Source organism: Pangasianodon hypophthalmus, chromosome 17, assembly GCF_027358585.1.
Source record: "Pangasianodon hypophthalmus isolate fPanHyp1 chromosome 17, fPanHyp1.pri, whole genome shotgun sequence".
Classification (NCBI taxonomy): domain Eukaryota; kingdom Metazoa; phylum Chordata; class Actinopteri; order Siluriformes; family Pangasiidae; genus Pangasianodon; species Pangasianodon hypophthalmus.
Window position 1 is genome coordinate 6,377,623 of NC_069726.1, and position 19,907 is coordinate 6,397,529.

General features: G+C 37.6%; 1 long non-coding RNA gene across 2 annotated transcripts in view; it reads left to right on the top strand.

Annotated features, from left to right (window-relative positions):
- The first annotated feature begins 578 nt into the window (after nt 1-578).
- Nucleotides 579-19,907, top strand: part of LOC128320866 (uncharacterized) — a 61,401-nt gene continuing 42,072 nt past the window's right edge. Inside the window, exons 1-3 of one of the 2 annotated variants that reach the window (XR_008304460.1) lie at nt 579-869; nt 1,469-1,553; nt 8,577-9,556. This is a non-coding gene — a long non-coding RNA (uncharacterized LOC128320866). Of the gene's footprint in view, nt 870-1,468; nt 1,554-8,576; nt 9,557-19,907 lie in introns of those variants that run through there. The other variant, XR_008304459.1, reaches the window with a different exon arrangement.

Sequence of the window (19,907 nt, forward strand, 5' to 3'; positions counted from 1 at the left end):
GCAAAAAGTCTTTGGATTTTTTTCTCCCCAAAAATTAGATTTATTATGAAACAGGTAACATTACCTAATGTTTTTAAACATCATATAATAAGCTTCTAATAACACACACTCATGTATGTCTTAGTATCCTTGTGAGGCCCTTTAATTGACATAATTGCTGTAATTTGAATATGAATTCATATAATTAGGAATTTAGCTAATTAATGCTCTGTTACAGCTAAAGCTAACTTTTTTAAAATGCAAGTTTCAGTTATGGTAAAAGCTCTCAGGTATTCCTGTACTTGCGGGGACATTTGGTCCTCACCAAATTATAAAAACACACATAGAAATCCAAATAAATAAATAAATAAATAAATAAATAAATAAAAACCCAAATCACTTTCACTGTCATTTTTTATTTTATTTTGACATTTTCTAGACACATTATTAGTAAATGGAGTTAAATTTTTTTTTTATTTCTGTTGCTAAGATGCAATCAGTATCTGGATTTAAAATGCTGTCAAAAAAAAGGAAGAGGAAAATAAAGGGTGGTATTTATTTATTTATTTATTTATTTATTTTACTGAAGTTTGACCAGATAGTAACACTTTCTACTTTATCAGTAACTTTATATTTCTAAAATAACCTTTCAGTGTTTCAGTAATGCATGCTCTTCAGTGTGTTTGTGTAGACTTGCAGTTATAGCAGTTGGCCACAGGGTGTCGCGCTTCTCCACACACCAGCAGGATGCGCATTAACAGACGGTCTCAGGAGAGAAATTAGAACATGGCGTGAGATGAGACGGTGCTGTCGCGCTGAAAAAGGGGGGCTGTTTGTACAAAATTTGGAGCGGTTATTTTCAATATTTGTTCCGGAACAGATTACCAAAGGTAAATGAATGTGAAAGCAAAAATGTAGTTTGTATAAACACGTGCTTTTTTTATTAAAATAGTGACCTGAGCTAAGCCCACTCCTGCGCCATCTTAAAGAGTTAAAAAGCCATGCAGTGGAAAGTACACTTGAAATCAAAGCATAGGGTGTTTGCTCATGGATATCAAAGTCTTCAGTGTCTCTGTGCTTTTTTAAATTCTTATCAAGCCCTGTTGAGGCCTTGAAACTAAGACCTGAGTTCCCCAATACTTGATTTATATCTGATTCCATGATTGGGGTGCCATTTGTTTATGACATGTAGAAATATGTACATATGAAAAGACATTTTAAACCCAGGTAAAGTGTCCTTCATAACACCCTGTATGCAACTTTCAGACAAATAACTTAAAAACATGAATAAAAAACCTACTTTTTTCACTTTTATTATGTTGCCAGCTCACCATAACTACTCTTCACATTGATATATAATTATTAAAATATGTAAAATTCTCATGCTTGACTCCTTTTCCATAAGTCATCCATCCATTACAGGTTACAAAACAATGTAGTGTCCCAAATCATTGACTCAACCCTGTTACCTGCATGCTTTCTACCCTAGGAAAGAGTTGGAATATTCTATAAATTGCTTGGACAACAGGAAGTTGCATCATCCACATTTCCTGAAGATCATGAGAAGAAGAAAAGTAAGTTCTCGCATTCTTTTTTTTACTTTATATACTCGATGATATTGTGATATAGACCGATGAGGTCACTGTGAAAGTAGAATGCCATATTAATCTATGTTGGGCAATTTATAGATTGAATATCAATCATTAATTAATACAAATAATTATAAGCAAATCATTAGAATGTCCTTAAATCGTCATGCCATTAGCATGAATGATAGTTAACCACATTATGTGTATTTGTTAACTCTATCCTTGAGCTTGTGGAAAGACGCTATGCAAATAAAACTTCTTCTTCTTCTTCTTCTATACTAAAAACTCAACCGTGTTACTGATTTAAGAATATATTTAAAATATCAGCAACCTTCATTCAACCCTGTTCACACATTCACACCTAGGAAAGATTTGGAATATATTGAGCAGGAAATTGCGTTGTACAGCCCTTTAATTGAAATTATCCAGTACTCTCCAAAAATATTGGAACGGCAAGGCCAATTCTGTTATTTTTGCTATACACTGAAGACATTTGGGTTTGAGATCAAAAGATGAATATGAGATGATAGATCAGAATTTCAGCTTTAATGTCCTGATGCATTGATGCTAGTTAACTACATTTTGTGTATTTGCTAAATTTGTGCTAAAAATTCAACTATATTACTAATTTAATAGCAAAATATCAGCAAAGAGACCTTGTAAAACATGAGAATTTGTTGTCTGAGATAGGCTAATGCATTTTTAATGCTTAGACGCATGATTTCTTAGATGCATTGTTGAAAAATGATTTTGAAAATCAATTATTTTAAAGAGTCTGCCCAATGGAAAGGCTAAATGAAGCCTGCAAGTCTTTGCTTCAGAATACATCATCATTTCACTCCTGAACTTATAGCTACTGTCAGGTAGGGCACGGCAGGGCCTTCGGCACAAGAGTTTATAAAGGCGCTATTTTCACTCTTCATGTCACTCCCTGTTTGCATCTCTATCTCTTTCTCTGTCTTTAGTGGCTTTTATCAGCCCCTTTACCTACCTTTCATGAGTGATGCACACCCCATCAATCTGAGTTTATTATAGTCCTCAATACGCACGGCTCATCTCAAATGAGACGCATCTATCTTGTGTCATTTGGTCCTTCCTCCTGTCAGAGTGGGGAAATAGAAATCAGTGGATCTCAGAATATTAGATGAAATTTCCTTATGCACTTTGCTATGCCTTGAACTTTTTTTTTGGGTTCAGATTGTCCTGTATCTGCCCTTCCCTGGCACTGTTCATCGAAATAGAGCATGCATTTAGATATGCAGTTAGTTTACCTTGGAAACGTGCTGGAACATTTTTAACTGCATGAACCGAGTGCAAGACTGGAGTTGTCCAAATCTCAGGTTCATTTTACTAGATTTTGTGTCAATATATTTGCTTGCACAAGATATGGACATTCTATTAAAGGTTTATATTGAGCCTAAATCTTGAAGTTAAAGACTAAGTTGACTTTTTAGTGTATACTAAGGACTCATTTTGCTAAAAAGCTACAGTTTCCTCTGAATTCCTAGTGATGTCATGATTTTGGAGGAATATTTTAGAGAAAAATGAAATTTACAATTTTTTTTTTTTATTTGCGAACTAGTAATGGAAGTCTAAAAGGTCACCAAAAAAAGGCACATAGTGCAAAACTAAAGATTTCAGACCGCGAACACATTTTGCTGATTGATTCCATTTGGGCTAAATGTAGATGCCTGAACCATTCCTTTAAGTTCAGTAGACCGTGCTGAAAGCCATTATATTGCCTCCATCTCTGAAACAGTAGCAGCTATAAAAGATGAATACATTGCGGCAAACCTCCACTGAATGATTTGGACACCATTTGCAGAGTGTTAGAGTGTTAGATACAATATCCTAAAACAGTGTATTTTTAGTGTGGAGAACAGTTGGCCCGAAGGCTGGTCTCAGTAGAATGGAGCCCTTTGGGCCTCTTTTTCCAGCCTTTCATGTGATGACTGGTGAGGTGAAAAAGTCTTTGGCAGTGCGTTTGTAGGCATTAGAGCATGTGTTTCCCACAGCCAGCCAGCAATGAATATTTCACCCAGCAGGAAGTCAGCGCCCCCAGTCACACACCCTTTATTGACTACTTTGATAAATGGTGCATGAGATTTCTTTGAACTGCTGTAAAATATCTGTATTAATATAATTCCTTTAAAAAAGATCTAGCATATGTGCCCTGTAAAGAATAAAACACTTTGAAGCATGCTGCTATAGGAAATTCATCAATGACTGGGCGTAATGTTGCCTGACTCGAAGCATGTCCAGAAGTGTTTAGCTCCTGTTATCACTTACGGTATTTTATAGCAGTGATAAACATTCGTTTATATAAAAGATTAGACGTTTTTCTTTGTTTAATTACACATTTTTAAAATCTGTTTATTATTAGCCTTGGACTATGTGCAATCATAAATAAATTTCAAATAATGTTAGCATTAATAATAATAATATTAGCAGCTGTGCAGTCGGGAACTGCTGGCTGGCAGTGGCAATTGCGAAAACTCATTTAATCACTTTGTAATTATCATATATTAAATTTCACAATTGATTATTCAGGATTATTATTTTCTCTTTTGGCTGAAAACGGGAAGTGCCCTTTTTGACTACTTTTGCCTCAAATTTTTTAGTGGTATCCCTAATAAATATAGTTAAGTGATGTAAAGTGTATACTTGTCTAATGTTAGCTATGTTGAATTTACATTAATAGATTTTATTCCATATAAATGACAAAGTGGTGTGAATTTACCTCAACAGAAAGCGATGGATAGTTTCAGTGCATCTTTCATGTGGGAAAATCGAGACGTGAGATAGGGGCGGGGCTTCCAGGCAGTGTCAGTTAATATCGGGGTGTACCAAACACATCCACAGGTTTTTCCAGATTAATATGTTGAATGGCTTAACTCCTGTTTTATTGGGAAGAATATAGATGCTCTTTTGGCTTATTTTTATGCGATAACTCGTATTAGTGTACTCCGATGCTAACTTGTAGAGCTCAGTTGCTTTAAATTTTATATTTCATTGTTGGGACACTTTAGACCTTGTTAACTGTCAATATTGGTTACTGTTGCTGTTAAAAAAACTGGGGAACTGTTTCCACATTTCAGTAAAAAAAAAAAAAAAAAGAAAAACCACTTTTAGAAAACATAAATATATTTATTCAAAATGATGCAGTAATATTTTCATTAACTTTCTAAACTTTTGAGTAAATAAGGAGCCAGTTTAACAAACCCAGCTGTAAAAGCAGACTGTCTGCATAATAGTGTTTTAATTGCTAGCTTGCTAGCTAAGTGTGCTAGGTCTTAGAAAGCAAGCTAGCTATTGACTAGCTAGGTCTGTCATATTAGCCGCACTGAAAACGCACCGTCAGTCACACCATAGAGATGGCAGTGGACAAAGATTTAACATTTAAATGCTAATTAAGAAAATGGGAAATTTAGCCTGCAGAATATAACTGACAAAACATCAAATGGTGTGAATGAAATTTCCCTCAGGATTTGATCGCTTGTTTTCCGTTGTAGAGCTTATTCTTTGATAAAGTGTCACTAATGTTGTTTTTCCATAAATAGATTCCAATATTCCAAATGAGATAAAGATGACAACAGCGTTATTAAGAACTGTGTGAATATAATGAATTTAAAATAATAAATTATAATGGCTACCATTAAAAAATAAAGCATATATTATTATTATTAATCATGGAATAAATGCTAGATGGGAAGGACCTCTGAATAGCCTGTGAGTCTGTAGGTTATGAATAATAGCTGCTATAAAGACATGCTCATGCTCATTAATGCTCATATTTATTATTTGTTATGGTTTTTATTGCTTGTTAAATTAAATGCAAACTAAAATCTATATATAGCAGTTGCTTTTAGACCGTGCTGGTGTCTTTCGGTGGAGCATGAATCGTATCTTCTCCTGTTTTTCTTTAACCAGACTTGGAAAAAAAAAAAAAAAGAGAAGCATATTATAATTTTCACCAAAACTTTACCATGTGAACGCTCGTCCTAGGCCGCTACTCAGTTTGTATAAGTTTTAGCACCCCTGACTATATTGTCTAAGGCTGTTTCAAAATTTACAGTCTCTCTATGCATGATTAAAAAAAAAAAAAATTGCTGTTTTTTAAGTGTATGTTTTAGACTTAAACATCTGGAGTGCGAACGTATTTAGGCTTTAAACTGTCTTTAGGCTTTAAAATCTTCCATTTACACCAATTCACATGCCATGTTGTATTGTCGTTTACTATGTCAGGGCCTGTTTCTGTGAAATTGGATGCTTCTTGACCACATTGGGTGTTCTGTAGAGATTACATTAGTGTTAATAGGAACCATTTTGGAAACAAAACAAATAAATAAGTAAAACTTTGTAAATTATGAAGGTGTACATTAGCTGTTTTGCTTGTAAGAAATGAGATTTTTGTTGTTGTTGTTCATTATTTATCTAATGGTGCAGCTGGTTAGGATGTTATGAACGGACATGGCTTATGTGGTTGATAAGCCTGTTCTTGGCGTTCATCACAGTTCTCTCTCTCTCAGTAAATGTGGAATGAACAGTTGCTATTTCCTGTTACAAATGCACTTAAGCTGCTATTTTAAATTACAGAAAATAAGCCACTGGAATCAGAACAACATTCTGCAGCGCAATAGCCTGTGATACAAATCGCCATGTCTAGACGATGATTATTTGACCGGGCCCTAAAAACAGAAAAATCAATCGAGATCCAAGGGATTTATAATGGACCAATTACTGCTTGTAAGTTTGTCAATGCTGCATCTCAGAGGACAGATGCTAAAGGCTACTTGGATGCATCCTTTGGTGCTCGCTTTCTTTATCTACACGTTTTTCCATCTGCTACACAGGTGGTTATGCCCGTGCACTACAGGAAAGAGCTGAAAATATAAAATGCAACTTTTCATATTATTTCATGCAGTCAGCTGCAGAATTATTGGCCACTGAATTAGTTGGAGGAAAAAAAAATTCTTGGAAGTTATTTCTTAAATAGTAGTAATTTTGCAAAGAAAAAAGTCACAAAATTATTGGTACCCTTACAATATTTCAAATGAATGCAAACAAATGGTCATCTGTTTGTTTTTCTAATTGCTTTCAGTCTCTAGAAACTATTCCAGACTTTTGAGCCAAATATGAGATTTGTCATCCATTACCTTTCACAGCTATAGTTATGTAAACCACATTGTCATTTTTCATGAGGGATGCTCTTAATGCGAACATTTTATGTTAATATTTAGGACCTATTCTACAACTCTACAAGTTCTACGCAGCTGTGTGAAATATTCAGTTAAAATTTACTTTATGAAACATCATGACATGCAGACTCGGTCTAAACTACTTTGGACAAGAAAGCGAAGTTGCTTAGCAGAACTTTATTAGGGGACATTACAGAACACGTGAAAGTCACTGTAATATTCTATCTATAATCTCTCAACTAATGCCGTTTGAATTCTTAGCAACTTCATTAGTCATTTGTGGTGAGGCGTTTCTTCACATTAGGCTCTTGATTACCTCCCATCCTTCATCTGGTTTGCTTTCCGTTGTGGGCCGAGGATGAAAAATGTGTTAATATTGAAAGACATAAATCAAAGCTCATTGAGCAGGTGCCCACCTTTGACCAGAAAAAGAAGTGAAACAGGTGAGAGAGAGAGAGAGAGAGAGAGAGAAGGGGGGGGTGGGGTTGTGATGGAGGATAGATTGACAAATCGATAGACAGCTAACTACCTGCCTCGACATACACATCATTCATTCATAAAACATTCATTTAGAGATTTCCTTAGAGAAAAATCTGTAAGGCAAATGCAAAGCAACAAAGACTATAAACACAATAAACTCTTCTCATACCACAGTAAAATGTGTTTAAATCCTCTGTAGATATTTTTTCCCATCGTTTATTCACAGAAAATCACCTGCTTTTGCACCTTATTTATAGCCCTTCTGACTGCTATATCATTATCATTATTATTATTTTTATTGAGTTGTTTTCTAAAGGCTAATTCACTAAAGAGATTGAGAATCCTTGCATTTACTCAAATATCTCTGAAATTAGAACATCTTCTCAAAGGCTTCATCTCTCCCCTGAGTGCCGTAGATCAAACCCGACTCACCTGCAAGGTGAGACAAATTTAATAAGCGAGCTTTAAGAGTCTTTGCTTTAAAGGCATTATTCAGAGATGGGGGGTCCAATCAGAAGGGTTGATTAATGCACTGCTGAGCACACTTCTTCACTTCTTTTCTCCCCTTTAAACATCCCATTCATCAATTATTGCACCTCGTATGAGAGCAGCTCATCTCCTCAACTGCAATGTTGTCAGCGTGCAGCAACCAGGTAACAGAAAAAAACATTCCACACGGATAAAAACCTGGCAATGCTGGCAATCGTGGTAAGCAAACCAGGGAGATGCTTGGAAAGGAGCCTAGAGGATTAGGATAGAATGGAAAATATACTTATTAAACCACAGTGCCACTGACTTCTCAATTCTGATTGGACGGAAGTTGTAGGTTATATTTTTGTACCAGCACGGCTCTGACAGTAGTATCAGCTACAAGATAAATCACAGGTTTATATTAAAGCTCTCGTTCTAGTATGTTATTGTTTCTATAGTAACAGCCAGGGGTTAAATTGGAGAGGGGATCCCCCACATTTGGGTTATGTGAATAGCACATAGTAAATTGAATAGTACGGTTCCCCCATTGTTGGCACCGATAAATTAAGTAACAAACAAAATTGTATGATGATGCTCAAGAACACACTACATTAAGAGCCAAGGGGGTGTAAACTTTTGAATGGGATGATCGCTGTAAATTATTTTGTTTAAAGATTTTTTTTTTTTTTAATTTAGTACTGCCCTTCAGAAGCTACATAAGATATTTACATGTTTCCCAGAAGACAAAATAATAACAATTTACACCGATCATCCTGTTCAAAAGTTTACACCCCCCTGGCTCTTAACGTATTGTGTTGCCTTCTTGAGCATCAGTGAGTGTTTGCACCTTTTGTAATAGGAGTCCCTCAGTTGTCCTTGTTGTGGAAAGATGGATCTCAAAATCATACAGCCACTGTTGGAAAGGGGTCAAATATGCTGGAAAAGCAAAGAATATGCAGTACGTGGAGGATTTTCCTGAAGAACAGTGGAGAGTTTAACTGCTCAGGACAAACAAGGGACTCATGAACAACTATCACAAAGCATAAAAACAGTCGTTGATGATCCAGGTAACAATACACAGTATTAAGAATCAAGAGTATGTAAAATCCGCTTTCATTTGTGGAAATCCACTGAGCCCACAATAAATGCAAATGACACAATCCTTCGTCCCGAGGTGAAGCGTGCTGCCCGGTTTGCAGCGTTTGATTTTGAAGTGGCTCTCCTTTTGAAGCTTGTAATACATGAAAATGGTTTCATTTGTGTAAATTCAGTTATTATTGTGTCTTGTGGACTATATGTAAATATCTGTTATGTGAAATAGCTTATTCAGGGCAGTAGTAAATAAAAAACAAAATGCAATTTTTATAATCCCACTTATTTTTTAAGAAATTATTAACATTTTGCAGATTCTGCAAGGCATATTTAAACTTATGACCCCAATTGTAAGTTATCATCACTGTGTTATTAAAGCCACTTGAAGGCATGAGTTGCAGTGATTTTATCATGGGGAGGGGTGTTCTAAGGCACAACGCGATGCGGAGTGCCTAAAACCCTCTTAACTTATTTTGGTTGCTAAGCAACGGGCAAAGATTAGGGTTTTCTATGGACAAAACAATGGTGTAAGAGTTAAGTAATTATGTGAATTGTAATTGTGAATCCTTGAAAACTTTTATCAACAAAGACTCTGGCGCTTTGTAACAATCAAAACTAAGACTGTTCATTTCAGGTTTGTGGCACAGTGAAAGCCTTCTATAAAAAAAAAAAAAAGAGTTGTGGAGAGAGATTGATTGTTTATAGCAGCTATAATGCAAATCATAGCAGAGACTTGTTTCAGTGACATTCAACAACAAATAGAAGAAAAAGTACAGTGTGGTGCCCTTTAATAAAGAAAGCATTCCCGGAAAAAAGGTTCAAAACTGCACACCTTTTGTACCTTTAGTGTGTCTTTTACTCTATAAACTAAGTACGGTCCATTTTATGTACCTTAAATCATTTTAAAGGTCCACTATATCCACTTTTCCAGGTGAAATATACATAGTAAATATACATTGGGTGGGGGTGTTAGGGGAAGTTGGGAGAGTAGCTAATGCGTCATGTTTCAACGTTCAGGTCTAAAATGTTTAATGTTGATGACCACAATTACAGAATACATTGAATTTTTTTTTTTTCTTTTTTTTTCTTTTTTTTTTTTTTTTTTTTTTTTTTTTTTTAAAAACAACGTAGTAATGCACAAAGATCTAGAGAGATGTTGCATTGAGAATGGCAAACAATCTACAGAGAGCAACAGAAGTCAGGATAATGTTTTATGTTAAATTAGAGTAATGGTCTCGAGCGATCTGGGAGTGATTTACATGTTATATTTCCCCAAAAACAGCCTTAAATTGACTGTCCATAAGTGTGAACACTGTGCAGGAACGGGTTATGGTTTAAAAATAGATGGATAGATGGATGGATGGATGGATAGATAGATAGATAGTTTCTATTTTGTGTTGTGTTCAAAATCCTGTGTGTAGACTTTGAGTATAGTCTAATAAATAATATCTTAACATGCCCTTTAGTATCAATTTAATAATCATGTATCCAACTGTCCTACACAATCCCAGTGTCCTAACTAATATGTCATAAGTCATCACAGGTACGTGATGCATAATAAAGAATTCATAAATCCATGATAAATTATTGCATAATTCCCTGAACCTGAAAAACTTCAGTACCTATTTAGAAGATTAATCTAATACCTACTTTGTGATGTCTGAGGATACAACACTGAATGACTAAGGAATTTGGTAACACAACACATAGGTCCTGTGTGTTTTTTTTTAAAGTCATATTAACACATTTATCATTTACCATGTTTTAGTAATAATGTTGAAAACCCTGATGATTAAGGGTTCGGTGCAGTAGGAATGAAGAAACCAATATGACACTGTAAAGGGTGTTCCTTTATATAGACAGCAACACCTCCTGGAAAATGATGCAATCAGGCGCTTCTTATCTTCACCAATTACAGCATGGCTTAAGGTTATGATTGCACAGTGATTGCATTTCAGTGTGGCACTACTGCAGTGCACCAACGAAAGTGAAACGCAATGCAACAGGGAACTGCATTCACTTCTGGCACAAAGTCAGCATTAAATTCTCAAAAAGCAGTCCCTTGATTGTTTCTTGCTGTGGATTTAGGAGCAATGCAATGAAGGTTTTGCTTTTCAGTGTGGCATATTGTCCTCATATCACAAACGAAAAGCAATACTATCTGTGTATTGTATTTCATGGTTTTCCACGGGTGCAATTGCTTTTCCATCTGGCACGGACTCTGCCACAAAGAATTTTTAAAACAATTGGGCCTACATGGATAGACCGGGTATCTTCTAGCAGAGGGTAATAGTTCATATTCACCATGGCGAGTGTGGGAAGGATCAGACAGAATTTTTTTGGCTTGCCTGAGAATTGATTGCTCACATAAGGTTGGGGTTTTTCTTTCCCATGACATTCATGGCAATTTGCACCAGGCGGGGGAGATTTGGATTTAACTGTACTGTCAGATTACCACACCAAGTTGATATTCCATATCAAATAATCATCCTGGCTGAATGGAAATCTTATTTTCTGGTTCGTGGAGTCTGAGTTGCTGTAAAAGTACAGATCTGCTGAGAATTATGCATAATAATGATGCAGCAAGAGAATTAGTTTGTTATTTTCATTATATATATATATTTGTGAAAAGTACACACAGCATTGAATCAGTCACCTTGCTCATATATATATATATATATATATATATATATATATATATATTCTATGATTGTGTATAGGGGACCAAGCTGCTGGAGATATATATATATATATATATATATATATATATATATATATATATATATATATATAAAATATACACACACATCAGCCATAACATTAAAACCAACTGCCTAATATGCCTTGTACTGCCAAAACAGCTTTGACCTATTGAGGCATGGACTCCACAAGACCTCTGAAGGTGTGCTGTTGTATCTGGCACCAAGACATATCTGGGGCCTCTATGGATCAGACTTGTTTGTTCAGCACATCCCACAGATGCTTGATCAGATTGAGATCTGGGGAATTTGGAGGCCAAGTCACCACCTTGAACTCATTGTCATGTTCCTCAAACCATTCCTGAGCAATTTTTGCAGTGTGACAGGGCACATTATCCTGCTGAAAGAGGCCACTGCCATTAGGCAATATCGTTGCCATAAAGCTGTGTACTTGGTCTGCAACAATGTTTGATAAGTGATACGTGTCAAAGTAACATCCACATGAATGCCAAGATGCCAGGCAGAACTGCACACTGCCTCTGACAGCTTGCCTTCTTCCCATAGTGCATCCTGGTGCCACCTCATGCACCCGGCTGTCCCCATGTTGTAACAGAAAACGTGATTCATCAGATCAGACCACCTTCTTCCATTGCTCCATGGTCCACTTCTGATGCTCACGTGCCCTTTATAGGCACTTTCGGCAGTGGACAGGGGTCAGCATGGGCACTCTGACGGGTCTGCAGCTACGCAGCCCAATACACAGCAAGCTGTGTGTTCTGACACCTTTCTATCATGGCCAGCATTAACTTTTTTCAGCAGTTTGTGCTACAGTAGCTCTACTGTCAGATGGGACCAGACAGGCTAGCCTTCGCTCCCTGTGCACAACAGTGAGCCTTGGGTGCCCATGTCGCCAGTTCCCCGGTTGTCCTTCCTTGGACCGATTTTGGTAGGTACTAACCACTGCATACCGGGAACACCTCACAAGACCTGCTGTTTTGGAGATGCTCTGACCCAGTCGTCTATCCATCACAATTTGGCCTTTGTCAAAGTCACTCAGATCCTTATGAATTTTTCCTGCTTCCAACACATAAACTTTGAGAACTGACTGTTCACTTGCTGCCTAATATATCCCACCCCTTGAGAGGTACCATTGTAACAAGATAATCAATATTATTCACTTCACCTGTCAGTGGTTTTAATGTTACGGCTGATCTGTGTTGTGTGTGTATATGTGTGTGTATATGTATGTTTGTATGTGTATAGAATTTTTACATAACCATACCTGAGCAAGTCGTGTAACTAAGTATTGCTCTAGACATGGTTCAGTTTCATTGCACTGTTCAAGCTTCAGTGAATAGGTACATTATGTGCAATATGTGGGTTACTGTATATTCTCCTGCTCTTCCTACTTGTGAAATTTCCATGAAGCAAAATGCAGAGAGAGAGAAAAAGAGAGAGAGAGTGTGTGTGAGAGAGGGTTTGGGCGATTGGTCATTGTCCCACGTCTTCATTAGTATGCTGGGAGCTTTGTCGGGATGATGGCTGCTGACTTGGTTGGATGCACTCTCTCCATCTCTGGTAAATGAGTATAATTATTTTCGGAGCTGCGGGCGACTCATGCATGTTTTATCCCCCCCATCTGGACAGACCCGCGTGCCATACAATGGTGATAAAAGATGTTTCACAATCCTTCACGTCAAGGATGTGTGGGAATGTAGATGATGTGGACACGGCCAGGCCCCTCAGGCCCCTCAGTGCTGGAATGAAGGCGTCCGCCCATGCCAGGCATTACAGATTCCTGCATACACTCCTGTGAAAAAAGGATTGCATGCCTGCGGTATTCATAGCTATGTGTATGCCACGTTATAAAGAGCGCTAATTTTAGCTCACCTAGCCTACTTATTTATATGCCACTGCTGTGCATCCTTCTTTGAATTATTATGCTGAATTGAATTGTTGAGTGATAACAGTCGTTATGTTTGATTTATGACAATAGAGGAGCATGCAGCAATTATCTTATGAACGTGTAGAAAAAAAGTGCTTGGCTTGCAATACTTTTCAGGGAAGTCTTTTTTTTCTTGCTAACATGAAGACCATTGTTAATGCACATTTACTTGATTTTTAACAGTGACTAATTATCTGTGAACTAATAAAAGGAACTCAAGGGACAGAGAAAATGTAAGAAGGGATTGCTTTGTCTAACTTGGCTTCAGCTTTGGATTTGGCGAAACGTAGGCCTGTTTGTGTGCTGTGTAGCTCACCAGAGAGTGAGGAGTAGTTTCTAGCCATGGCAGCTTTTATAACGAGCATGTGGCGCACTTTCCCTCATGGGCTCCATTTGCAGTGGGGAGGAAGCGATGAAAAGACATTATACAGATGCCACATACGTGGCATGTTTGTATAGCAAAACTTCTTAAATGGCATCAGGGAGAGATGTGGTCATATGTTGGTCTGTGTCCCCCCTGGCCAGTGATACAGTGCACTTAATATTTTGGCAGCTTTAATGTGCATGCCAAACACATGCAGACAAATAAAGAACAGCATGTGTGTGTTTAACGCCCACGTTCTAGGGTACTAGGTAATAAGACAATCTGATATCGGCTAAAGTAAAAGTCTTCATATTTGCTGTTCCTACACTTTGTAATATTTTGAACAAAATGTTATTGAAGGAAATTTATGACTAAAAAGTCTCCTTTTTTGTCGGCATAAAGCAAAGTAAATCAAAACTGTTACGCACAGAGGTTTAATATTGTAAACAAAATATACTACAGTTTCACCATATCTTAAAAATAAATTTGTAAATTCTGCCAAAAATTTTTATTAAATAAATAAATAAGGTCCAACTGCCCTGGGGAAAATGAGCGATTGAAACATGAGGAGCTCTTTAGCAGCGCCTGAGGCGTCATTTTAACTGGAAATAGAGCTCCAAAGTCGGTTAAAATGCCCAACTTCCACCGCCTCTTTCTCGGACACTGTCAGTTGTGGCGGTGCTGGGCTGGTGTTGTTTGAAAGATACTTAAGAGTTCTTTTTAACAAATATAATGTGGCTTTATAAACCATATAACCTGTAATGTGTGTTGGTTGTTGTGATCCGGAGCTGCTGGTCACTTCACAAGTAGAGATGAGTTCCAGCAATGGTACAGGTTCTCCATGAAAAAAGATGATGATCATGTGGCCAGCGTGCTCTCTATATATTTTAACTCTATGGGATGCACAGATTGGGACCTCTGGTAATAGAATGCTGTTTCCACGATGCACATTGTCACATTTTTTTTGTCATGATGCATAGTGTCATGAGGCATCATTACACCCCTACTATTAATAGTAGCTTTTTATCTTGTACTTGCTTAAAGGACAACATAACTACAGAAAGAATTCCTTCAGGAGCAGGCAAGAGTGAGATAAAAAAAAGTCTCACACCCCTATACACCTCTACACAAAGTGATATCAAAGTGACACTAGCAAAGTAGATTTAGCCTGCTTTCTTTCTCACTATTTTTCCCACTGCCCCAACTAGTCAACAGTCCCACACAGCGCCAACTACTGAACATAAGAGTAGACTAGTCAACTAGTCTATGCAACCCCTAGTAGGAACTAATATACCAAAGATGATTGCATTGTTCTGTTCTGACAGTTAAGTTACTGCTATATTTCCTGCTACCGAGCAGAACTTTATTCAAGTTGAGCTTTAATCAGCTTGTACATTGTATAAGCTTGTGCAGGGTTTCTATTTAATGTGACTGAGTAAACTAGAGAACTGTGTTTGAAAACAATATAAATCTGTTGTTTATAGTTGACAATAGCCAATTAAATATATATTAGGTTTGTTACATTCCAGAAAGATCAGAAAAGTTCACTAGATACGCTATCAGAATATACTAGGAAGCTGGATGCAGTGTTGCAGATAGTCACATTGGCTTCCTTTAAGTGGCATTCCATTATAATGCCCCATGATTTTCTGGGAATTTTAATAACGAGAATTTAAATGTTCATTTAAAATGATAAAAAAAATGCAAAAATTTTTTAAATTAATTATTTTTTAAAATTAATTAAATGATTATTTTTGGAGACCCCAGCAGAGATATGCTACCTCGTGCATATCACATGGTCTGCAATGGCTAGGTGAAGCAGCAGCTCTATAAATAAAAGCATGTTTCTTTTGTGAAGGCCAGTTTGTACAGAAGACAATAGATGGTAGAAATATGGTTTCATTGTGGTGCAAAGTAAGGCAGTGTTTAGGTCGGGCCTCTGGAGCAAACCATTGACATTAAACAAAAAAAAATACAATAGTGTGCCTCCAGTTTGTTTCATTCTAATGAGTGCTGTCTTGGACCTGCAAGCTTCCTACTCACACTTGCATGCATGAAAGTATGAAAGTAAAAACAGACTCACAGACTTTTTTTTTGCATCCTGCATGATTCCAGTCCTGACACACACCTCTACTCTCAACCAGATATGTTTGTATCTGTTTAGAATGCATTACCCATTCAATCCGTATAATGTATTCATATTCGGTTAAATCCTTAATATACATGTAGGTCAAACTGTGTACAAAAATGCAATATGCTGTTTATCATAAACCTTTGCTTTACTTGCTACAAGGATTTTCTTCATGCATGTTGTTATCGCTCTGAGACCAAATGCAAAATCAAATTCTAAAATTAGTTTGGGGGGGAATTGAAAGACCCTATATGTCATGTATTACTCCAAAACATTGACAGTGACTCCAGCCCGCAGTGTGTCCATCACTGCACTGGAATCTTTAGGTATGCATGTTGTGTACGGAGAGTGCTTCAGCAGCTATATTTGCCTGATGTGAAATTAGGATACATTATATGTCATATCCCTCATTGCCTCTGTAAATTGGATTCTGGTGAATGGTGGCACGGGGCTGCTGCCTCAGCCTCCCATCTCCGCCATTTCTCTCTCTGCAGCCATTTGCCTGAGATGAAAGTGATCTGCGACAAATTTGTGTATAATATATTATAATGACATGGCTCGAGGTGCTCCCATGACGTCCAATGGTGGTGCCGGGAAATAAACTAATACAAAATTTCTGCTTGCCTGCATAAAATAAAAGAGCTTAGTGCACGCCTGGAATCAGTAAAGTACAGTAAAGTCAGTGAACAGCAAGGTCATTTGGATTTTGATATGGGATTAATATTCAGAAAAGCCCAGCTGTTTTGTGCAATGATATCCAGCCATATGCAGTAAAGGTTTGTTTAAAAAAAACTTGCCCTCTTGAAGCATTTGTATTCAGCTTAGTAATTTTTAAAGCCATTTTTCAATGTAATCTGTGATACAATGAGCCAGTTTTGGCACCAAGGTTACAATGAGGATCTTTTTCTTTGTCCGATTCTTATTCAGGTATTATGGCTCAGCCTATTCACCGCACGCCACCTCTTTGTGCCATGTGAATAGAGCCCACAGTGATGTATTTCTCCCTCCTAGTGAACATGCTCTTGTTTTTGTAATGATAACCATCTCGACCATTTGTACTAGCCTGCTGAAAGTGACAGATTATTTGTGGCTCCTCTGGCAGAAGCCCAGCACTTGCCTAATTGGCGCCCGAGCTCAAGTCCACCTCACGGAGGCAGTGAGTGTATGGCTAACTGCGCCACTCCGGCAGACTGGAGGCTACTTATGCATTCAGGATCACAGGCTGGATTCATCACACTCACACACAAACACATACACTGACACTGGTGGGTTCACTGTCAGCCTGCTCAAAATGTGGCATGTATGCAGTCCGCTTCATTGAGCTTATTTGGCAAGAAAAAGAATATCTCTCTCTCTCTCTTTCTCTCACTCACACACACACACACACACACACACTTTATCAGCATTTGTGCCTGGGTCTCCATGGCAACTGTATAATGGTTTTGCCCTAATTCAATCCCAGAAGCAATGCTTAAGCGTAAATGAGAAAAAAAAAAAAAAAAAAAGCTTGCGTCTGAATTCTTTTCAAGCCAGGACTCACATGTCAGAGGGCTAGTAATGCGAAGAGAGCAGAAAGAACACAGGCGGCTGACAGTGCTCGGAGTGTGCTATCACTCTCTTTCTCCTCCACCTGCTGTCTCTGCCAGTTCTCCCTCTCTCCACTTCTCCCCACCACCCAGTTCCTTTGCTTGCTCTTTCTCTCCAACCCGTCCCCCCGACCCCTCCCCCTGTGTTTGCTCTTTCTCTGACATTCACTACGTGGGACCCCATTGGATTTCATTCCAACCTTTATATTGGCGCTTTATTACTAACTCCCTCCTTGAAATAGAATGGGGATTATAGCCAGGGTCAGAAGCGTTTCAAAGTAATAAAGTCTGAAAAGAGAGCAGCAGCACAGAGAGACGCAAGAAGGTGGGGGTTTAGAGAGAGAGAGAGAGAGAGAGAGAGGGAGAGAGAGAGCTCCCAGAATCTCGCTGACATGAGACACACTCTCCAACAAATGAATGCTCTCGGTGGCCATTTTAGTGTGAGACACAATTGGTGTTGTCAGCAGGTGTCAGAGTGATGGAGAGATGAGTATAGGCTTCTGACAAAAGCCCTGCTCTCCATCCAAACTGCCTCAGTACAGATCTTCTACTGCAGGCACCTGAGACTCGCTTTTCAATGAGAAAAATACTATTCATAAAAATACCCATATACTGTTTAAATACTATATTGTACCCTATACAATTCCTCTATGCTGCATACATGCTGTAAATATCCTTAAAATATGTAAACACCTTTGCAATACTGTGTGTATCACCCTGTAGTTTCAGTAAGGAATAATACATGGCAGTGTCTGCTTTTATGGAAAATAACCACCAAGGTGAAGCAGGCTTACTTACCACCCCTAAGCTGATTTTCCTCCAAGAGTGTTTTATTCCTCTTCTACCACAGCAGTTTGCCAATGTTTAGCATTTTTTATACAATAATGAACGGCATGTTGTACATTTTAACAGTTTATAGTTACAGCTAGTGTTAGTTCCTTGAGACAAGTTAGTTCCTTTTATCACTCACACTTTACCTCTGACTGTTACAAAGCGCTGACACTGGAGACTCCTTCCAAAAATGATGAATGAGTTGTTACTATAGAAACCATAATGTATTAGAACAAATGCATCAATATAAACCTGTGAATTTCCTTGAAATGGAACTACTGTCAGAGCTGCTGAAAATGAATCAACACCTTCTGACCAATCAGATTTGAGAATTAAACAGCTCTGGGTTATACAAATTAAAAGGACAGTGTTATTATTTGACATTTCAGTGACATGGCAGTACAGTATGTGTGGTGCTGCTGCTAGTGTATCAAGCTCAGCAGCTTTCCTGGAGTACTATGCATTCTTACATGTTAGTCCACCTTCTAGGTGTACAGTTAGTGACTATAGCCCATATCTATCAATCCTGTAGCCCTTTATCAGTGTCTTCATCTTACACACTACCGTACCAGTGTCACTGCTATGCTAAGAATGATCCACTGCCCTAATATCATCAGCTGTGGTCCTGTGGTGGTCCCTTTCCACAGATAGATGAGGTAGAGACGGGGTGCATAGCAACAGTTGAACTAAGGTTACTAACGGTATACCAACGAAATGTATTTATATGGCAGGTACACCTATTAAAATGGCCACCAATTGTGTGTAGGCACATAGATGTACATGTGTGTATATATAGATAAATATAAATGTAAGCTTTTTGGTAGGTTTGCCTCTCAAACATTTGTAATCAATTTTCCCAAAAATGATTCTAATATAGCATAATATAACTTAATATGGTTTATACTACAGCGCTGTTGAATTCTCTATTCTGATTGGACAGAAGATGTTGATTAATTTTCAATAACAGCAGCTCAGAGTAGTTCCGGCTATGAGGCATCTCACGGGTTTATATGCACACGCTAGAGATTATATAGTAGCGCCTTACATGGGGAATTGTATTGAGAATGCTCCACATAAATGGGTTTTAAAAAGACGTTTATTCTGAATTTTTGGAAGGAGTCTCGACTGTCGGCACTTTGTACCAGAGGTAAAGCAGTTTCTTTTAGTTTTCAGGCCGAGAAATTTTTCCCTGTAACACGAAGAAGCACTTATTTTGGTTTTTTTAACTATGTGTAACATATGTGTTAACAAGAACTAACCTGTTTTGTGGACGTTCTACAACAATAAATGTAACCATAAATGGATAAAAACTATGATGCCATTCTTCAATAAATTAAAAAAAAAATTGTTAACACTAGCAAATTTGTGGTGTCTGAAGAATAATACACTTGGGGACATGCTGTTATTGGAAAGTAATCAATTTTGCGCTGTTAAAGGCACACCACCCGTCACTGATTGCTTTCCTGTAACGTGAGGATCAGGATCATGAGGATGATGATGAGGATGGTGGTATTATAAAATTAATAGTTGAAACACTGCATA